The 12,805-nt window shown below is 41.7% G+C and overlaps 1 pseudogene; it reads right to left on the reverse strand.

The window, feature by feature from the left end:
* Nucleotides 1-3,962: 3,962 nt before the first annotated feature.
* LOC118634902 lies at nt 3,963-12,565 on the reverse strand (annotated as a pseudogene).
* Nucleotides 12,566-12,805: the final 240 nt, after the last annotated feature.

The raw sequence follows: 12,805 nt of genomic DNA on the forward strand, positions 1-12,805 counted from the left end.
AGGTTAGATTATAAAATCCACTTTGAACTTGTTGAATTATCGTGTTAATTCGAAATTAAGTAGGCAACAGGATCTACTAATGGGAAGAGAGATCTAGTCTCCACATAGGGCCTGGTGAGTGCTCAGTGTATAAATGATGTGATGCCATGTGGGACAGGGTGATATTGCCTAAGGGTATAGAGAGTGAGAAGAGAATGATACTGAGAATAGAAGAGAAATCCACTCTCATTTTTCTTATTTTACTTACCACACTCTCCTAAGCAATGTCATCCTCATCCGTGGCATTACTTCCCAGTAATACACCGAGTGCTCACAGGGCCCCCCACTAAGAGGATGCAGATGACACTTATGACTGGGGTCTTAGGGACGTGTCTGCACTTATTTTTCCACAATGAAGAGTCCTACCAGGAGATTAGGCAGATGGCTACCAGGATGGAATTGAAATACTCAGTCTTTAAATTGCATGTATAAATGTTGTCCTCCCCCACCCCCAAGTATTTGGAAGGACTTCAGAGAACAATATTCTAAAAGGAGAACTAGGTTTCATACATGACATGAAGGTGAAGTGAAAGAGTATTTCAAGAGTTTGTTCTTCCTGAAGAGGAGCTTTAATTTGTAGAGTAGAAATTCATTGAAAGAGGTGAGATTTATGGGAAAATATAAATGAAATATGTAGAAGAGAGGAGATAAATCAATGGCAAAGGTTTACATCTTATACACTGGAAAAGAATTTGAGACATGAGATTTGAAACATAATGAAGTAAAATTCCAACCACATTGAAATATTTTCTAGAAATATATACTTTAAAATGTTATGTTTTAGTGAAAAAATACAGTAAGTATCTAAGCAGAAGGAAATCAACAACTTAAATCAGAACTAAATGCAGTTTGTCACCAGACAGTGACTATAAATATCAGAAAACACTGGGGTATCACAGATTTTGAGACGGGAATTTTATACCCAGCTGTTGGTTATGTGCAAGTGTGCTAAAAATGATCTGAAATGCAAGGATGCAGAAAATACAGCAACCAACATGTGCTTTTTGTAAATGTACTCAGATAACTGCAGTAAATTAAGAAATGTATCAAAGTTAGGAACATGGCTTCCACATCAACATGATCAACTAAGCACATATATACTGCTACATTTCCTTCTCAAATCCTAGAAAAATGACAAATGGAGTATAAGAATGAGATTAAATCCTTAGCAGTCCTAGAAAACAGAGAAAGTCTTATTAGCAGAAAGTTTGAGGAATTTTGTAATATTATAAAGTAGTCTGGTGTGACAGGAAAAATAGAGCCCCCTAAATCACAAACAAATAGAGACATCTGGAACAGGTCACTGAAGAAGCCAGTACCAGTCTTCCCCACAGAGCCCTGGAAAAACTCCAAGATCATCATCAACTAGAGCTCGAAATATTTGTTGAATGATGTTGAATGAATGAGCAGCCTGTGTGGCAATTAGCAGCATAATTAATTGAAGGGTTGCCAGCCCAGCTGGACTGGTCCTCAGCTCTGGTACACAGAGAGCTGGCTGTGGCATTTTCTCTGAGATATAACAGATGAGATGTACACTCCTCTTTATAGCGGAGGCTCTGTCTTCCAGAAAGGGGAAAATAATAGGAAAACAGTTCTGTAGATTAATGAAATGCCCTAACACCCAGCTCCTAGAGCAATATCTTGCTTAGCTTAATCTGATTTATTGAGATAAGTCCTTAACCTGTTATGTGTCCTCTGCTAGCCCATTTGCAGGAACATCCCTATCCATCCACCCAAAGAGGACTGGAGCATGCTCCCATTCGGCAGAAGCCAGAGATTGCAATGGTACCCTCCACAGTTGCTGTGGAAAGCCAGTGGAGTGACCAACAGCCATCATTCTAGTCCTTCCGATCATAATTATAAATGAACAAGCAGACATTGAGAAAAGCAAACAATTGAAGAGAACCACCTATAGGAGCAGGTGGAATGGATGGAACAGATGGTCCCTGAGAGATTAACAAAGGCAACAGAGGATGACTTAACATTTCAACTACAATAATAAAAAATCTTTGAAAGAATATTGGATAGATAGATAGATAGATAGATAGACAGACATGTGTCTTTGAAAATAAATAAAAAATGAAGAAGAAAGAGTTTGAGAATATTTAAAAATTAATGAAAGAATCTTTTAAAGAAAAAAAAAAACCAGCAGGAAGGGCTGGATACTACAATGGACTAGGCTAAAAATGAATAGTGAAGGCATTTCCTAAAATATGATAATAGCAAATATATAAAGAATATTACTGTTTGTTGCTTTATAATTAACCTTTTCTCACTTCTGGAAATATATAAAGTTTTTGGAATTCAGAAATTTCATTATTGGTATCAAGTGCATCATGATACATGACTATGGTTTATCATTTTTAAAACAGGTCAATTCTTTTACAATATTGTGATTTTTGTCCTCTTTAAACCACCTCCTTTTCTCTGAGGGAGTTCTACTTAATGCTTTTTGAATTACTCGATAAATTTGCCAACTCTCTTAACTTTTCCATGGAAACAGTACTATTTCATTTTTATTTTAAAATATTTAAATATGTTTTGTGCTTAGAAGACAAAATTTAAGGTTTTTAATATTTTTTCTTTATGTTTATCTAAATTTTTTAAAATGTAGTAAAACAAAACTTTAAATATAAAAAGTACTTATACAAATATATGTTTGGTTCAGTTTAATTTTTTGTTATATTTGTTGTTCTTTCCTCTTTTCCATTTTTAAGGAGTTTCCAGGGTTTTATTATAGATAAATAGGCACAATATTTAAAGAGCCTAATATTAAAATAGATGTACCAGATTTGTTATGCAAATTACCAATCCCCTTCCAGTCAATTTCCCCTTCCCCAGAGTCACTATCAATTCTTCTAGCTGCTTCCTGTGGTGTTTTCTTTCATGTCTCTAAATGATGTGTTGGTTTTACTCTTTCTCGAATTTTCCGTTGTGTCTATCATCTATTGACTTTACCTTAAATAATATAAGCTTTTAACTTTGTTTTTTTTCCACCTCATTAGCTTCCTCCAAAGAAACACACCCTTCTCAATCTTCCAGTGTAATTATACTGCAATTTTAACTTCATTAACTATTTAGTGCTTGAATTGTCATCTCATGTTGATACTACTGAGACTCGAACCTAGTCAACTCCGATTACATTTTTTTTCCTTCACAACGTTTTGTATTTTGTGGAACTAATAATTACCATTTGTTTGCTCGGTTTTTTGTATATTTATCACCAGTTTAACACAAACTCTGCAGCCATCATATGAATCTCTTCTCAATAAACGCAGTCGCGTGAGGCATTTGAGCACCATCATCTTCCTGAAGGAATTTCTCCCTGACTTGCGTCGTGGAGAAGTTTGTCCCTGAAAGGGTTATTTTAGATTCTCTCGTATTCTTCACCATCCTGGAGAGCTTTCTGTACTTCTCTCTTCTGTTGGACACCTTGTTTCTTTGATCTCAAGTCTTTTTTCTGGGTTTACTCCCTTGTTTTGGGGAAGCTGTAGCTTTTCTTGGAGGAAAATGTTTTGATACCTTCAGTTTCTGAAACTATATTTTTGCCTGACATTTGACTGTAGTTTAGCTAACTATATAATTTTAGGTAGGGAAATAGGACTAACAAAATATTGCTTGCTTTTTGTCTATTTTTAAATATTTGTTACTAAGAAATCTGAAGCCACTGGGATTCCTGGTCATTTGTATCAAACTCACTTTTCATGTAGATATATTTTTCTCTTTGGGAAACTGTAGGATTCCCTCTTTGTTCCGAGCCTTCAAAAAGTGCACAGTGAAGACCCTTGACATGAGTCTCCTTTCACTTACCTGGACCCTCAGATGATATAGGTCCTTTGAGTCTTTATTTTAATTTTTATCTTTTATCTCTGAACTTTTTATTGACCTTCTGCCCCGCAAGGGGTACCCCACTTCTGCTGCCTTCAGCACCTCAGAACTTTGGTGTCCTTGACCTCAAACACCAGTTTGCCGTCCACTATCCTGTGGGTGGTGGTCTTTCGGATGGATTGTGGGGAGTGACTGTTGTTCAGGGCGACACCAAGATTGAAGGCTTCCCCTTCTTCCAGTAGGCAGCGATCTCAGACTCCAGCTCGAGTTCGATGTCCTGCAGAGCTTCGTACTCCGGGGCCTGGCATGGCCTCTCTGCCCAGGTAAGGACCAGCTCTCACTCCCGGTACTCAGGATCCTGTTGAGTTGTTCATTTGCATGGAATAGCGTGTCTCCAGTTCCCGCGGGCTGTTCTCCCAGCTGGCCTTCAGATTTCTCATCAAGTCCAGGTCGATATCCAAGGACTAGGCTGCACGTTTCAGCTCTGTGAGTGTCATCTCAGCTGCTCCTATCTCAGAGGTCCGCCAGGTGACCACCGCAGTGGCTCGCCTCAGTTTCCTGGGACCAGTACTTGTCCAGCTCCTCTCAGTTTTTCTGAGCCAGCTTGTCATACTGGGCCTGGATGTCCATCACGATTTTGCTGAGGTCCTGAGATTTGGGGGCATCCAACTCCATGGTCAACCCAGAGTTGGCAATCTGTTTTTGTTCACCAGTGACTTCCTCCTTGTGGCTCTTCTTCATGGAGAACAGCTCCTCCTTGAGAGCCTCGATCTCTGTCTCCAGCTGCAGTCCAGTGATATTGGTGTCATTACTGACCTTTCAGCACCCATTGATGTCTCTCTGCACGGACTGACATATGACCAGCTCCATTTCCTACTGGGTTCTAAGTCATCAGCAGCAAGACGGGTGTTGTCAATCTGTAGAATCATGTGGGCATTATCCACAGAACTTGCAAAGATCCTCGATGGTCTTAAAATAATGCCCTTAGTCTCTGACCTGGGGTCCCTTCTTCTCCACGTGTTCCCAGATTTTGCTCTCCGATTATCAGCCTCCAGGCTTCTCACCCTCTGCAGGTAGGAGGCCAGGCAGTCATTCAGGCATGGTATTGTTTCCTTCTCTCCGGGAATTGAACTGGATACCTCCTTTGGACACCAGGCTCCAGGCCATCCCCATGCTGGTGGAGTGGGTCATGAAGATCCGGGAGCCTGAGCCCCAGTGGCTGCATAGACACAGGTCATGCTGCTAGCCAGCTGGGCCTGGTGGCTGGGCAACTGCACAGAGCCCAGGGTCCAGCAGTTCGTGGAGAAGCTGGAGCGGGTGCTGGAACTCATGTTGTCCAGGGAGGAAGCCGAAACTCAGGGTCAAGCAACAGCTGGTCCTTTGTATCTTGAAACTCATGGCCTTCATTCTGCCAAATGTTCTTGAATCATTTTTTAAATAATTTCCTCTCCTCTATTTTATCAGTTACTTGTTTCTTGAATTTTCATTATGTTATTATTGGACTTGGACTGTTTATCTCAATTTCTTATAATTTTTTAATTCCTATCACTTTGTCTTTTCTGTATGTTTTCTAGGAACTATCTCAACTTTATCTTTCTATTCTATTAATTATTAAATCTTATTTTTAATTTCTTAGAACATTTCTGAATATTCATTTTTATAGCATTAAAATATTTTAAATTTCTTTTTTTCTCTTTATTGATTTGAGAGAGAGAGGAAGGGACAGGGAGAGAGATAGAAACGTCAATGAGAGAGAACATCGATTGGCCGCCTCCTGCATGCCCTCCACTGGGGATCGGGCACACAACCTGGGCATGTGCCCTGACCGGGAATCGAACTGGCGACCTCTTGGTGCATGGGTTGACGCTCAATCGCTGAGCCACACCGGCGGGGCTTATCTGCAGTTTTGCTTTCCACAGTTTCAGTTATCCACAGCCAATCTCAGTCCAAAAATATTAGATAGAAAATTTCAGAAGTAAACAATTCATAAGGTTTAAATTGCAGCCGTTCTGAGTAGCATGATGAAATCTTACGCAATCCCACTCTGTCCTGCCCAGGACGTGAATCATCCCTTTCCCAGTATTTCCACGCCCTGTGTGCTCCTGAACCATTGGTCACTTAGGAGCCATCTGGGTAATCAGGTTACTGTATTCCTGTCACATTGGTCATGTTCAAGGCACCCTTATTTTACTTAGTAGTGGCCCAAAGTGTAAGAGCAGTGATGCTGGTATTTAGGATCTGCCAAGGAGAAGCCACAAAGTGCTTGCTTTAGGTGAAAAGGTGAACATTCTCCACTTAATAAGAAAAAAATGTGTATGCTGAGGTTATTCAGATCTACAGTAAGAACAAATCTTCTGTGCATGAAAATGCCTAATTTATAAATTACACTCTATCATAGGCATGTATGTATAGGAAAAAACAGTACATGCAGTGTTTGTACTGTTTCTGTGGTTTCAGGCATCCTCTGGGGCTTGAAACATATCCCTCTTGGGTATGAGGAAACTACTGAAATGTGCAGATACTTTTTGTTTGTTTTATCATGGAACAGACTAATATCACATGATCCAAAATGACGGCATTTGGGAAACTTGAAAGCACTGCTCCAGAGTGAGATGGAGGCGATTTCTTTCTCTCGCTCTCTCTCTCAAAGGCCTGCACCTGTAGGTGGGTTTAATCATCTGTCCATCCTAAATTAATATTTTTTTCTGATTCTAGTTGGCAAGGTATTGACAAAGCCAGTTGTAGAACTTTAGCAAACCAGGGTAATTGCACAAGGAGCTTTGCTAAGTGATGCGTAATGACTCAGAAGTGACTCTGAAACAAGGACTGAGGACCCTTTGGAGTTCGTGGACCTGCGGGGTGGAGGGAGCGGTCGCCGCTGGCATCTAGAACTGACGCCCCACTGGCAGCTGCGTCTCAGTGTTACTGCGGGCTGGGTGGGTGCGCAGCCAGGCCATGGGTTTTCGGGAGCGCGTGATTTCACGGAGCACCAGCCTCCCACGAGGTATTCTGAGACCAGCATAAAATAAAATAAAGCAAGTCCACTTCATAAGGTTGTCTCAGAAAACTAAAAACAAGGTCACTGTGACACCCACAAAATAGCCAGTCACAGAACTGCCTTGCTTTCTGACAGCGTCTTAGCCAGAGGGGCCCGTGCTTTTTAAGACCATTTCCATCCCACTCAATCAAAGCTCAGTTCTTATAATTGGCTCTCTTTTTCTTTTCTTTTTTTTTTTACTTTATTTTATTGTTGACGTTATCACAGATGTCCCCATCACCCCACCTTTGCCCACCTCCTCCAGCCCCTGCCCCCCCCCTTCCTCTGGCCAACATCACACTGTTGTCTGTGTCTGTGGGTTACATATACATGTTCTTTGGCCAATCTTTGCACCTTCTTTTATCCAGTCCCTCCTCCCCTCTGATGGGTTATGTTAAACATGCTTTTGTTGAGATACCCCAGTTTTCTGTGTGTGTTCTTTCTTGTGTAATTAGTAATACAACCAGTTCCTTAACCCCCCGTGTACCGGTGTTGGACTGAGCTCAGGGCATTGACAAGCCTAACAGTTAAGCCACGCCCCCACCTCTGCTCACCAGAGTAAGGCCTCCCTTGTCATCCTTCACCTCACCCAACGCCGGTGGTAGTCAGTATAAAGTGTGAGGTGGGACATACAGGTTCCCCTATGCCCCCGAGGACAGCAGATAATCTGCGTTCTGAGGGTCAATTTTACTGCCCTTCCAGGGAGGCAGAGGGTCCAGGGCCTGCTCACCACTGTGGAGAGCAGGGCTTCTCTCGCTCATTATCAGGGATCCCGCGGGCCTCAAGAACCACCTTCATTTCAAAGGCATATGCACCCCGTCGAGATACCACGATGAGAGATTTGCCCAGAGTTGGGTGGAGGAAGAGTAGCAGGTACGTGCTATCCAGACACCTGTACATGCTCCAGACACTTGGGACATGCGTGCCGCGTGTAGCTCACGGTCGGAGGCAGTGGAGGCGGGCGCGGAGCCAGCAGCCGCGGGCCTCAGAGAGGCCGGCCAGGTCGACGGCCACGGGCGGGGGGGGGGGAGGGTCCTCCAAACCGGTGAGGGCACATCCTTTCCTAGAGGGCCACTGTGGTTGCTGCTCGTGCTGCCCTAGGCAAGGGGGTCCCAGTGTAGCCAGATCTTTTGATTTTTCAAGTGAAGTGGCACTGCAGCTATAAAATGTGAAATCTCCTGATTTCTGATGCTGGCATTAAATTCATATGTCTAAATTGCTAATGTATTTTTATTTTTCAATTACAGTTTACTTTCAATATTATTTCCATTGGTTTCAGTGTACAGCATAGTGGGTTAGACAGTCATATACTATGCAAAGTGGTCCCCCCAATATTTTCAGTACCCACCTGTCACCATACATACTTATTGCAATATTATTGCCTATATTCCCTAGGCTGTACTTTATATCCCCAAGGCTATTTTGTAACTACCAAACCAGGGGTATTTTGAGAATAACATAACAAAGCAAATTCAGCCTGTTTGTATTGGTTATGATTCTGCCATATCGCTTTTATTTCATTTTCTCCTTTTTTTTTTTTTCTAATCCTCATCCGAGGACATTTTTCCATTTTTTGTACAGAGTGGGAGGGAGAGAGAGGAAGAGAGAGAGAGAGAAACATCGATGTGAAAGGGACACATCGAGTGGCTGCCACCCGCACGACCAACCAGGGCCGGGGACAAACTGCAACCGAGGTACATGCCCTTAGCGGGAACCGAACCAGGGTCTCTCCGGACCGCAGGCGGACGCTCTAACCGCTGAGCCAAACCGGCCAGGGCTCTTTTTTTTTTTTTAATCCTCACCCCAGGACATTTTTCCCATTTTTTTTGTTCAGATAGAGTGGGAGGGAGAGAGAGGAAGAGAGAGAGAGAAACCAGTGGGAGGGGGAGAGAGAGAGAGAAACATCGATGTGAAAGGGACATATCGAGGGCCGGGGACAAACTGCAACCAAGGTACATGCCCTTAGCGGGAACCGAACCCAGGTCTCTCTGGACCGCAGGCCAATGCTCTAACCACTGAGAAAACTGGCCAGGGCTCATTTTCTCCTTTTCTACAGGGTGAGAATAAAGCATAATAAGAACAAGTGAATAGTTATTCTAGTTATTCCTAATAAGTCTACTTTTTATTTTTTTTGCTACAGAGATAAGTTATTCTTTGTTGGTTTTCCTAGGAAAAGAAAATGTTAAATATTTGGCTTTCCTTATAAATATATACAATTCTTAATGATAATTATTTCCATCAGCCTCATCTCCATAAGCAATTCTAGAATAACAAACCAGGAGCTCAAAGAACTGAGCACAGTCACTACTTAGATTGGAGATGGCAGTTTCAATTCATGGTGAATTATTATAAGCAAAGGACTATACCTTGTTTAAGAAAATATATTCTCTGTTCAGTTAGGCCCTTTAATAAAGTTATTTGTTTCACAAGAATAAATCCTAAAAAGTTATTTATAAGTTAAGTACAAGGAAACTATAAAACTATAAAATAATGGTTTATGAGCTTCTCTTATGTTATAAAATGCAACAAGACAGTTTTGTTTTGTTTTTCTGTCCCATCATGATGTTTATCTTTTTAAGGTTATGATGTCTGATGATTAGGTAAGGTTTTGCTTATTTGGTTGGCAAATGGTATAATCCTCTTTTCATATGTAGAGTTTTCTTTTTTTCTTTGAAAATCATTGTTTAAAACTTGGCAGAATCTCATTGCTCTCAAGGATTGAAGTAAAAACAATGTAGCCATAAATATCAACCCCCTGTATTATATACTTAAACTGGGGAAGGCTGTTTAGAATATAAAACACACAACACAACAGTTGCCCTTTAGGGGTTTATAATCAAGACTCATCCAATCATACAAATAGAACAGCCTCATTGTCCACTAAGTTCAACTTCAGACAATGTTTCAGCAAACATTCATCCTGCCTTTCTTAAATCCTCCCAGTAATAAGAAACATACAAGTTCCAGTCCCCAGCTGATCCTGAATAGCTATAATAGACAGTTCTTAACGTGGGTTGAGAAATCTCATTATTTTGACCTAGTTCTACACATTCGGCCATACAAAGTAACTACAATCTTCCTTCCACATGGCTACCCTTTAAGTTGTTAAGTTGTTAAAGATGGGTTTCTTGTTCTCTCCAGGCTAAACAGAACACCAAGTTCCACAGTGTCTTGACATCATGCTTCCTTCAAATGTGTTCTCTGTGATCAACCTCCTCTGGTTTCATCTGGACTTCTATACATCCAGCAAAGGTTGGATTAACTGTTTAAAAATGATCTCATCAAGTGGTTGAAACATTGTGAACTTACTGTCAGCTGAAACTCACAAGAATTTCCACGTCTTCTCTGCTTCCAAGACACACATAAACAATTCTCTATTTGTGAAATCAGTCCTTTGAATCCAAACATAAGGTCCTTAATCTAGCTCTGGTGCGTGTCTGCCTGTTAAGTCTGTGCTTTAGTCTTAAAACAGCCAAAAGTCCTGCTTGGAGGTGACTTCTTGAAGCTCCATGTTCAGAGGAATGTGATGTTGGGTCAGGAAGTAATTCTTTTGTGAACTCCTGTCTTTTGAACCATCCAATTTTTGTTCATCCTCTTGGGAGTTTTATTTTTACTCCTACAGGTGGGAGGTTTATATTTTTCTTGCATTCAGAATTTAGAGGGATTCATTCAACAAACTTGCCTGCATCTCCTTTAAATATTGAAGGTTCAGACAAAGACAGTAGGACAGTTCAGAGAGCAGCTAGGTTTACTTTTCCCTATTAGAGCTTCATCTGTGAAATGGAGCTACGGTTGGAGCCAGCTGGGGGATGTCACCTTAGTGACACACAGTCTCTTTCCTTTATTTGCTGTGGAACATGAAGTGAGCTGGGACGGCACCCAGGGTTGCTAACGGCAGCACTTTCAGGGACTCTAAACAACTCTCGGCCATAAAGAGTATGCAAGACCCCGTGCTCGCAAAGACCTCCCTGCATAGCTGGGTGCCCCTCTGTTCCTAGAAAACCTGCCTCTGGTGAGGGCCCCTAGTGCTACTTTGTTTCTAGTATCTCCACTTTGGTCTAAAAGAATTTTTGCTGGAGCCTGTGAAACCTTTATATTTCTTGAGTTCTGAGGATCAGGTTCTATTTGTGTTTAGAACTCTCACTGGAAAGCTTTGTTTACGATTATTTATCCTTGTTTATAATTGAATACCAAATGTGCTATTTGAAAAAAAGCAGGACAGGAAGAAATAGAAACAGTATCAAATGTACTGAGATGAGTAGACATAATCAAATAACATAGGAAACGTAATTGTCAAAGTGAGATCAAGTTGCGAGGTATGAACTAAGCAATAAACACTCTTTCTAATGGCGGAAAAGCTGTAGAAGAGCAAACTCTGGTCACGGATCTGGGCGGTAACAGAGAAACATGCTGCCTGAGATCTGCTTCCACTCCGGGCTCCTGGGTGACAGTGAGCAGCTTGGCTGCCGCCCAGCTCAGCCAGGCAGGGCCCAGGGACAGACAGTCTTCCCACTGCCGTGAGTCCTGGGCACAGCGAATCGGTGTAAAACACTTTTTGTCTTTAGAAATAAAGTGGGTTGACACACTGATCCATTGTACTGATGTACAAATAGACTCCTCTTCAAAGCACTTTAGAACTCGCAACCCCCAATGAGTTAAGGATTTTAAGAGCTAAGCTCATCTTTCTTCAGGAACACGTGGCCTGTTCTGAAGTTCGTATCAGGAGGACGACAGGACCCATGGAAAGCCATTCGAGTACCTCAGTCCTAACCCTCCAACCTCAGAACTAGGATGTTTGACTGTGAATAAACCAGGTGCTCTTGCGCCCAGAGGAGAGCTGCTATCCTAGAAATCAGAAGCCAAAATAATATCAGATAAATGAGAAGAAGAATGTCTTCCAGTCAAACAGTACTCGTCGAATGTTAGGCAAAGTTGAATATTTAGTGTTAACATGTTGAAGCGGTGGCAAAGGCTTGACCAATGAAATTGGTGTCCTGTTGCTATCCTAGTCTAAGGCACCACGATTTCACCCATATGATAGCTCTAGCCTCCTAATTGATCTGCCTTCTTCCTCTCTTTCCCTCCTACAGTCCATTCAGCAAAGTCAGCTTGTTAAATAAGTCAGATTCTATTTCTTTTTTTTGTTTCAAATTTTCCAATGGTCTTAAGAGTACACTACTTTATATTATTTGACCTCAACCTACCTCACTGACTTCATTCCATTTCATTCTCTTTCACTTCCATAGTGGTCGAGGGTTCAAGTTTCAATAGCTTGCCCTTTACCTTAGAAGAAATATGTCCACATGCCTCTCAGGACTACACCTCACCCCTTCTGATTAACATAATATCAAGATGGTGGATCAACCTGCTGTTCTGTAGAATGTCAAGACAGCCAAGGTCCTTGAAATTATATAATGACAGACAGCAAGAGAATAAACATAGTCCTGGGCAAGAGAGTGAACATATCCCACTGTCTTTCTAACATAAAAGCATATTTTGATTCTTCTTTACTGACGGACATTGAAAAGAGCACATTCACCGACTTGATAACCACATACCAAACGCCAGAAGCAGTTTGCTGCTGTGCTCCGTGAAGACCTCGCGTCTGCAGTGTTCGCTGGCCCGGGGGCTGATTCTGGGGTTATGGCAGTCCACCTCCATTCCCCGTGACTCATCTGGTGTTTGCTAGGCTCAGACAGCTTAATTAAAAGGGAATGGGATGAGACCACCGGCCCTGCCTCTTTCAGTGTCTTTGATGTTGGTAGCAATCTGTTCAATTCTTCTGGAATGCGGTATTCCTCTCATTTACAGTCTTGGCTGGGGTACTGGGGTATGGATAATTTCTGGGTCTTTTACTAGTTTTCTTATCACAATGACTTTTATTGTATAATTCAGAGAACC

The sequence above is a fragment of the Molossus molossus genome, unplaced genomic scaffold, assembly GCF_014108415.1.
Source record: "Molossus molossus isolate mMolMol1 unplaced genomic scaffold, mMolMol1.p scaffold_m16_p_19, whole genome shotgun sequence".
NCBI lineage: Eukaryota > Metazoa > Chordata > Mammalia > Chiroptera > Molossidae > Molossus > Molossus molossus.